The following is a 9,416-nucleotide window of genomic DNA, read 5'->3' on the forward strand; positions in this document are numbered from 1 at the left end:
AACCTGGCGCACAGGGCGAAAGGCTACGGAAAGGATTGCAACATCCAGCCTATCTGGACGGCTGGTGCCTCCACTCAAGACAACAACCTACATATGATCAGTTCAACAAGTGTATGAAGCCTACTGCATTGCTGAAACAACAAAAGAGAAAAGATTTTAAGAAAAGTGGATTGGTGCCTCCAAAATTGCCACACAAATACGTGGATTTTACTTGGGAATATCTGGAAGCCAGGAAAAGTTCTTTTCACGAAACACTGTTGGAAAAATTTAGGTTGCCAGCAACTTATATATGAGCTAAAACGATCTTTTTGGGCAACAAGACATGAATTCAACGACAAAATATAACATCTACATTTTGTGTTCAAAAAATGATTCAAATGGCTCTGAGCACTATGAGACTTGACTTCCGAGGCCATCAGTCCCCTAGAACTTAGAACTACTTAAACCTATCTAACCTAAGGACATCACACACATCCATGCCCGAGGCAGGATTCGAACCTGCGGCCGTAGCGGTCGCGCGGTTCCAGACTGTAGCGCCTAGAACCGCTCGACTTTTTGTGTAACCGAGGGAATGTTTCCATGGCACAACATGACTAGCAGAATGGATCGGTTCACAGGACATATCTTGAGGTATCAAAGATTAGTTGATATGGTAATGGGGGAAAATAAAGGCTGTAAAAATTGTAAAACGATACCAAGGGGTGACTAATAAGCAGATTAAAAGTGTTGTAGACAGCAGTAGATGTGCTGAAATGAATAGGCTTGCACGGTATAGAATAGTGTGTAGTGCTGTCTCAAATCAAGATTCTGACTGAAGACCAGAGCAACAACACTGATTGTCATATACGACCAACAAAAGATGTTATGGTGACGTGGGCGTTTGACATTGTCAGCTACTTCAGCTGCTACGATAGTACTTGCAACATATAGCAGGTTGTAGAGCTTTATTGTGTACGTGGTATCTTAACACATCAAACATGTACGAAAAGAATAAAATATTAACACACGTACGTACAATATTTACGAGTTGAAAGAGTGATTATACATAACTTGGAATGCTATGAGTCCTTCAGTGGTGACAGATCAGTTTTTGAATTGTCATTTAGACAAACTGGTTCATTTGATAGCAGTAGTAAGATAAACCTCTGGCTATATCGTGCTATATCGACGTATGCCCACTGCAAGCCTTCCGGGATCTGCGGGCGGAGCTCGGTGTGCGACGCTTGAAAGTGTCTTGCCGACGGAAGAGTTAAACGCAGTGAGTGATGCGAAGACGTCCTCGCCCGTCGGATACTGCAGGCGCTGGAGAGATCAGGGCTCGCTGAGCTGCGCTGGCGGGATGTTTCAGTGTATCGTCCCCCGACGAGACGTGAGCGCCGTGTGTGGTCTACGAGGACACCGTGCATACTGGAAGCTTAATACCACATGCTCCTGTCAGCATGGTCGCGGCCATCTGTTTCAGCACGGCAGTACAGGATACCTTCTTGCCCTGAATTTCGTAGCGTGTTATCATGCACAGTAGGAAAAGTTTTCTTTGCCAGATATATACCGTATCGAAAATGCGTTTGATAAGATCAGTTTGAAATCGATCTAAAAATGTCCTGAAGAGATAAACTGATTTCTCGGCTCGAAAGAGCATTTTGGATATTACTTGAGAATCAGACGAAACACAGCACTGGTTGGAAGACTTGAAGTAACGAATGTCTCATTGGAGCTCGCGCGATGTCATAAAATACGTGTTTTCTACTTCGGAATTAACGTAGTTGTTTCACTTTGAAACATTTTATTTGCGTTACAAATTGGTTCAAATGGCTCTGAGCACTATGGGACTTAACCTCTGAGGTCATCAGTCCCCTAGAACTTAGAACTACTTAAACCTATCTAACCTAAGGACATCACACACATCCATGCTCGAGGCAGGATTCGAACCTGCGGTCGTAGCGGTCGCGCGGTTCCACACTGAAGCGCCTAGAACCGCTCGGCCACATCAGCCGGCTACACCATCGCTGTTTGTTTAGGAACTTATAAGCTACCCACATCCTGCCTAGCTCAGGAAATCCAGTTGCATTAAGAACAGAAGATAGGAAAGGGGAAATCTCATCCACTAATGTTCCATACTGTTTCTGATAATTGTCAAAATGGTTCAAATGGCTCTGAGCACTATGGGACTTAACATCTGAGGTCATCAGTCCCATATAACAATAGAACTACTTAAACCTAACGACATAACACACATCCATGCCCGAGGCAGGATTCAAACCTGCTACCGTAGCGGTCACTGCGGTTCCAGACTGTAGCGCCTAGAACCGCTCGGCCACTATTTGTGTTACAATTAGTTATGTACGCATATATGTCATTAATTTTCCTGTTGCAATGAAATTACCCACTATCGTAGTTTTTCATTCTGATTTAGATTTTCGTGTAAAAGAAAGCTCACACATAATGCACCACGGCGGTTCGCAGGTCAATTTTTAGAACATGACAAATATAAAAATATAAGTCGGTAATTTTAAGTGTTTTAGTTAGGTGGGACTTTTTCCGCACAAGTCTTAATGGTTATCACTAGACTTAGTTTAAGAGAAAGTATAAAGTGAGTTTGCTTTAAAAACTTAACTTTTCGTAGCGTAACTCGGATAGAGTAGTTCTGAATAGTATTGAAACACGCAACATTTCTACGGCACATATATGTTGTTAGCGGTTATTTCAAAGTTTTCTTCACCATTACCCCACATTTATCAAATGGCTCACATGGCTCTGAGCACTATGGGACTTAACATCTATGGTCATCAGTCCCCTAGAACTTTGAACTACTTAAACCTAATTAACCTAAGGACATCACACAACAGCCAAATTTATCCAGCCCAAGGATAAGATGATCTCTTAATGAATGACGAGATGGATTTCTGTTTCCCATAGTTACTAGGACAAAATGTTAGTTTTCTAGCGCAGTGTTCTGTAATGTAATGATTGGTTGTTTTGGGGAAGGAGACCAGACAGCGAGGTCAACGGTCTCATCGGATTAGGGAAGGACGGGGAAGGAAGTCAGCCGTGCCCTTTGAAAGGAACCATCCCGGCATTTGCCTGAAGCGATTTAGATAAATCACGGAAAACCTAAATCAGGATGGCCGGACGCGGGATTGAACCGTCTTCCTCCCGAATGCGAGTCCAGTGTCTAACCACTGCGCCACCTCGCTCGGTGTAATGTAATTTCCTGAGAGATTATAACGTGCGCTGAACTTGTACTTATGCCCTGAAGCTTCCCTGTCGTGGATGTTAGTATCTGTGGTTGAAACGCCATTTTTAATTTAAGGGAAAAGGCTTTCGCAACAGGTTTCTTACATAAAATGTTGTCACTCACAGAGATATCCCGGCGCCAACGATGGTATGACGTCGTAAAACTGATAGCTTCTGCACATAGCTTAGCGAGTAACCCGTTTTTCCATTAACGAAGATTCTAATTTTCATGGCACCCTTGAGTACTGAATTCCAGTAGTTGTGTATGAATAATAGAAACATTCTTTCTATCATGTTCGGCGAAGTATTGAAGCGATGTTTGATATAATTTTGTTTTTCTTTTTGTCTTATTTTTGTTGAGGAAATTGCGTTTTCTAGTGGCTATATGATAAATCTGTATTGTTTCCTTCATTTTTACCATAGCGAACCTCTGTTTCACGTTGCAGACCAATAATTTTCGAATCAAACCTGGATTAAACATTGGAAATTTCAGTTTTGATATAAATACTGTTTATTCTTTAGTAATGGGCAGGAGGATAACTATGCAGAACAAAAATGTTCCGTAGGCTACCCAGGCCTTTATACACTCCTGGAAATGGAAAAAAGAACACATTGACACCGGTGTGTCAGACCCACCATACTTGCTCCGGACACTGCGAGAGGGCTGTACAAGCAATGATCACACGCACGGCACAGCGGACACACCAGGAACCGCGGTGTTGGCCGTCGAATGGCGCTAGCTGCGCAGCATTTGTGCACCGCCGCCGTCAGTGTCAGCCAGTTTGCCGTGGCATACGGAGCTCCATCGCAGTCTTTAACACTGGTAGCATGCCGCGACAGCGTGGAAGTGAACCGTATGTGCAGTTGACGGACTTTGAGCGAGGGCGTAGAATTGCTCAACACGTGGGACGTGAGGTCTCCACAGTACATCGATGTTGTCGCCAGTGGTCGGCGGAAGGTGCACGTGCCCGTCGACCTGGGACCGGACAGCAGCGACGCACGGATGCACACCAAGACCGTAGGATCCTACGCAGTGCCGTAGGGGACCGCACTGCCACCTTCCAGCAAATTAGGGACACTGTTGCTCCTGGGGTATCGGCGACGACCATTCGCAACCGTCTCCATGAAGCTGGGCTACGGTCCCGCACACCGTTAGGCCGTCTTCCGCTCACGCCCCAACATCGTGCAGCCCGCCTCCAGTGGTGTCGCGACAGGCGTTAATGGAGGGACGAATGGAGACGTGTCGTCTTCAGCGATGAGAGTCGCTTCTGCCTTGGTGCCAATGATGGTCGTATGCGTGTTTGGCGCCGTGCAGGTGAGCGCCACAATCAGGACTGCATACGACCGAGGCACACAGGGCCAACACCCGGCATCATGGTGTGGGGAGCGATCTCCTACACTGGCCGTACACCACTGGTGATCGTCGAGGGGACACTGAATAGTGCGCGGTACATCCAAACCGTCATCGAACCCATCGTTCTACCATTCCTAGACCGGCAAGGGAACTTGCTGTTCCAACAGGACAATGCACGTCCGCATGTATCCCGTGCCACACAACGTGCTCTAGAAGGTGTAAGTCAACTACCCTGGCCAGCAAGATCTCCGGATCTGTCCCCCATTGAGCATGTTTGGGACTGGATGAAGCGTCGTCTCACGCGGTCTGCACGTCCAGCACGAACGCTGGTCCAACTGAGGCACCAGGTGGAAATGGCATGGCAAGCCGTTCCACAGGACTACATCCAGCATCTCTACGATCGTGTCCATGGGAGAATAGCAGCCTGCATTGCTGCGAAAGGTGGATATACACTGTACTAGTGCCGACATTGTGCATGCTCTGTTGCCTGTGTGTATGTGCCTGTGGTTCTGTCAGTGTGATCATGTGATGTATCTGACCCCAGGAATGTGTCAATAAAGTTTCCCCTTCCTGGTACAATGAATTCACGGTGTTCTTATTTCAATTTCCAGGAGTGTATATTCTCGCTCAGCTTCTAGAAGGTTCACCGCTTCCGGTTTTTACGGGAATTTAGTAAGACTAGAAACTAAACTCCTCCAGAACAAGCCATGAAGGCCCAATGGTACCGACCGGCCGCCGTGTCATCCTCAGCCCATAGGCGTAATTGGGTGCGGATATGGAGAGGCATGAGGTCAGCACACTGCTCTCCCGGACGCATGTCAGTTTCCGAGACCGAAGCCGCTACTTCTTAATCAAGTAGCTCCTCAGTTTGCCTCACAAGGGTTGAGTGCACCCCGATTGCCAACAGCGCTGGGCAAACTAGGTGGTAACCCACCCAAGTGCTAGCCCAGCCCGACAGCGCTTAACTTCGGTGATCTGACGGGAACTGGTGTTACCACTGCGGCAAAGCCGTTGGCAACTTGGTAAGACATTGATCCCATATCTAACGAAAGCGACCATTATGAGATAACTCGCGACAGGTATGCAACAGACCCAGCGTACAGGTAACGCTGGTATGATATTAACTGCCCAAAGCTTCTAGGAAAACTTACGGTAGCCTACTGTTACCTACGGGTAGAGTCTATCACAACTCTATTCGTAAGGCCATATCATGCCTTTGGTGATTTTCCTGATTTATATTCTGGGAAGTGGCACTGGGAAGTGGTGCCATGCAACAACCGCCAAATTTACACATGAAAGAACCTCGAATCTTGAGACAACAACTATCGTCACAAGTGACAACATCTCTTCGATTTTATTAGCCACTCGTAGGAAAGCTTTAATCTTTCGCCTGTATAAGATTCTTCTTACATTTCGAGGTATGCATGGATTAAGACTGAAATAAGTAAATAAAAAAATTAAATCTTTGATTAGTAATGAAATAAATTTATTACAATATCCATATAATTATTACTACAAGATATTGGCAGAGAACTAAACCTCATTTCTTCAGTTTTAGTCAACATGTATACATCTGTTGAGTGGCAGAGACCAGTCACGTCTGTTTCACTGATAGGGCCAGTAGTAGTAGAAGTAGTGGCAGTTATAGTACTTGTTGAAGAGATGATAGTCATGTAGAATTGCTGGCTGGAACACTCTGAGTGCAGAGCAACCACCTAGCTGGAAAATAATTTGTTTCGTAGTGAGCAGTGGAATCTTTCCATCACAGAATGAGTATTGTGTCTTGTAGTTGGCTGAGAGAGGTGTGTGGAGCATTTAGTGGCATGACTGTGTTATTGATGACGCTTCGACAGTAGAAAGAGGCTGAAATGTGGTGTCAGCTCACACTTATCAGTAGGGAAGCACCGTGGGTGTGAGCCCACGTGCAAGGGGTGTAGGTGAGCCGCGCTTCTGGTGATAAGTTAACTATTCAAGGTCAAACCCTCCCCAACCCCAAGTGTATGGGTAAGATCTAAGTGTATGGGAGGTGGTTAGTTGAATAATCTTCAAAAGTAATGTGGTCTGACTGGGACGTGGTCGAACACACCTGAAACGATACAAAGAAACCCTGTCTCTTCTTCTACATAGCGGTTCTAGGCGCTCAGTCCGGAGCCGCGCGACTACTACGGTCGCAGGTTCGAATCCTGCCTCGAGCATGGATGTGTGTGATGTCCTTAGGTTAGTTAGGTTTAAGTAGTTCTAAGTTCTAGGGGACTGATGACCATAGATATTAAGTCCCATAGTCCTCAGAGCCATTTGAATCTTCTTCTACAAAAATCACTCTAAATTTCATAGTCTACACATACATTTCATATGAGCTGGAGGTGCAAGCATTTACTAATAAGTAATGGAAGAACGAACCCGATTTTCTACCACCGGTCATGTGGCGTGCTAGCAGAACAAAGACACCAACTTTAAAATCCCTGAAATTAAAGGCAAATATAAAATTCAGCTCCACATTTCGCACAAGTGTGCCATGCGAATCTGCCTTAAATAATGGAAGTAATTTCCCCTTACTAACTGCATTAGAGAATAATATGTACCGTTGTACTAAATACCAGGTGACTGCCAACGCACTCAGCAACAAAGTGCTCCATCTCAAAAACACAAGAATCATACAATTCACAACTGAAACTATGGTATGGATATGAAAATTTATCAGTTTTATAAGTAGTGGCATGGCTGTGAGGAAATGAGAAAACTTTATTGAGAGTAATGTTTTGACAATACATAAGACGTGGTGTGTGGCGGGTATCTAGAATCGGGCCAGCTGTCCGTCTGAAGTAGGACTTGTTGACACATTGCCGAGGAAACAGCGGAACTGTAATGGCTAGCGAGGACAACACTCTAGGGCGACAAGGTGCTGATATACAGCCGGATTGTTCAAGAACATTCTAGAAGGTTCCCTGGGGATGTCGGTTCTTACGAAGATCTTCAGAAGAGCCAGGGAAAAACTACTTTACGGTAGAAACGCGCACAAGAACCTCTGAATAACCAGTATATAAGCGACTAGTGCAGAGAACCAAAAGTACTGAAGTGTGGCAGTTTGAAGCAGTCAGTACCAGAAGCTAGAAAAAAATGTTCAAATGTGTGTCAAATCTTATGGGACTTAACTGCTAAGGCCATCAGTCCCTAAGCTTACACACACACACACCCATGTCCGATGGAGGACTTGAACCTCCGCCGGGACCAGATGCACAGTCCCTGACTGCACCGCCCGAGACCGCTCGGCTAATCCCGCGCGGCCCACGAGCTAGAAGAAGTCATTACTAGAAAGTAATTGCAATTAGTGGTCATACGGTGCAGTACCAAAGCGAACCTTTAAGTCATTATAGACTGATACTCTGATGTTGCTGCATTAAACTATGCGAAGACATAGTAATACAACTGCATTTCCGGTAAGCATTGCCGCTGGTGGCCGAGCGGTTCTGGCGCTACAGTCTGGAACCGCGCGACCGCTACGGTGGCAGGTTCGAATCCTGCCTCGGGCTTGGATATGTGTGTTGTCCTTAGGTTAGTTAGGTTTAAGTAGTTCTAAGTTCTAGGGGACTTATGACCTCAGCAGTTGAGTCCCATAGTGCTCAGAGCCATTTGAACCAGCCAGCCGGTAAGCATTCAGCAACAGTTATTATCTTGAGTTCTCTGCCTGTTATAGAAGAATAAACACTGTAGATTTTGTCTCTAGTAGCAATGACTAATATCTGATATTATCTGTGTGTAAAAATCTAGGGAGGAATAATCGCTGCCTCGCAGTTTTCTCCTATTGTGAATAACTTATCTGACTGCTCGAGTCGCCACTCGTATCAGTTAACATTTTCTGTCCGTCAGAATATAAAGAGGCAGAAGTGCTGTTTCGCGCTGGTCCCCAATTGTGGATAAGGTGTTACCAAACGAGTTGCAAGCAGAACTCTCGTCTCTGAAAGTGATAGATAAAACTCAAGAACCAGGGGTTGCTGGAAAGTGCTAATAATAGAGTGGTACGGTGTTGCAAACATATACAGCCACTGTAAGACACTTCTCCAAATAAGACTGAATTGCTGGTAAAATGAATTGTTCCTAAATTGAATCTTTAAGTGCTCGCACCCTTATTGTCTTTCTACGAATCAAACCTATTCTCCCTTCCGAAATCACCTGTGCTAAGCATCCTATCAGACTTTCTGTTTCTCACTCCGTTGAAAGTATCTTAGTAGACCGCTGTCCACATTGTTGTCAAAGCCCTGATTCTGCTACGCAGGCAAAGCCTTCGTCCAAACGGGTGATAGGACCTGATCCGTGACGCGCTTCTATGATACGAGGGCGTGCTGAAAAGTGATACTTCAAATTTTTGTGTGGAAACTCTTAACGTTTAAAAAATGTTTATTAGCATTCTAAAGCCTTATTCTTCACATCTATATATTTATTTCTTAACGTATTCACACTGACGATGAGCACATTTCTCTCAACAAGGAAGTAGTTAGTTAGTACTATCACAGTAGAATGCCTGAATTTGTTGACAGAGCCGCAACCTCACCTCTGGTTGCACCACTTCATCACTATCACAGTGAAGTCCTAGGTTTCATTTGCGTTCTGGAAACAGATGAAAATCGGATGCTGCCAAGTCGGGACTGTTTGGAGGATCGTTGATGACAGTGAAACCAAGCGTTGGATTATTGCACATGTCGCAGCGCTCGTGTGTGATGTGGTATTGTCATGTTGAAGTAGAGAGTGTTACACGTGTGAACGTTTCCTGTGGTTAGAAACTCAATTACAGCACGCTCTTTCTCACGCACCGACATAGTTACGTTACTCG

The 9,416-nt window shown here is 45.2% G+C and overlaps 1 pseudogene; it reads right to left on the reverse strand.

Moving 5' to 3' along the window:
* Positions 1-5,486: 5,486 nt before the first annotated feature.
* LOC124557115 lies at positions 5,487-5,604 on the reverse strand (annotated as a pseudogene).
* Positions 5,605-9,416: the final 3,812 nt, after the last annotated feature.

This window comes from Schistocerca americana, chromosome X (assembly GCF_021461395.2).
Source record: "Schistocerca americana isolate TAMUIC-IGC-003095 chromosome X, iqSchAmer2.1, whole genome shotgun sequence".
In the NCBI taxonomy this organism is placed as follows: Eukaryota; Metazoa; Arthropoda; class Insecta; order Orthoptera; family Acrididae; genus Schistocerca; species Schistocerca americana.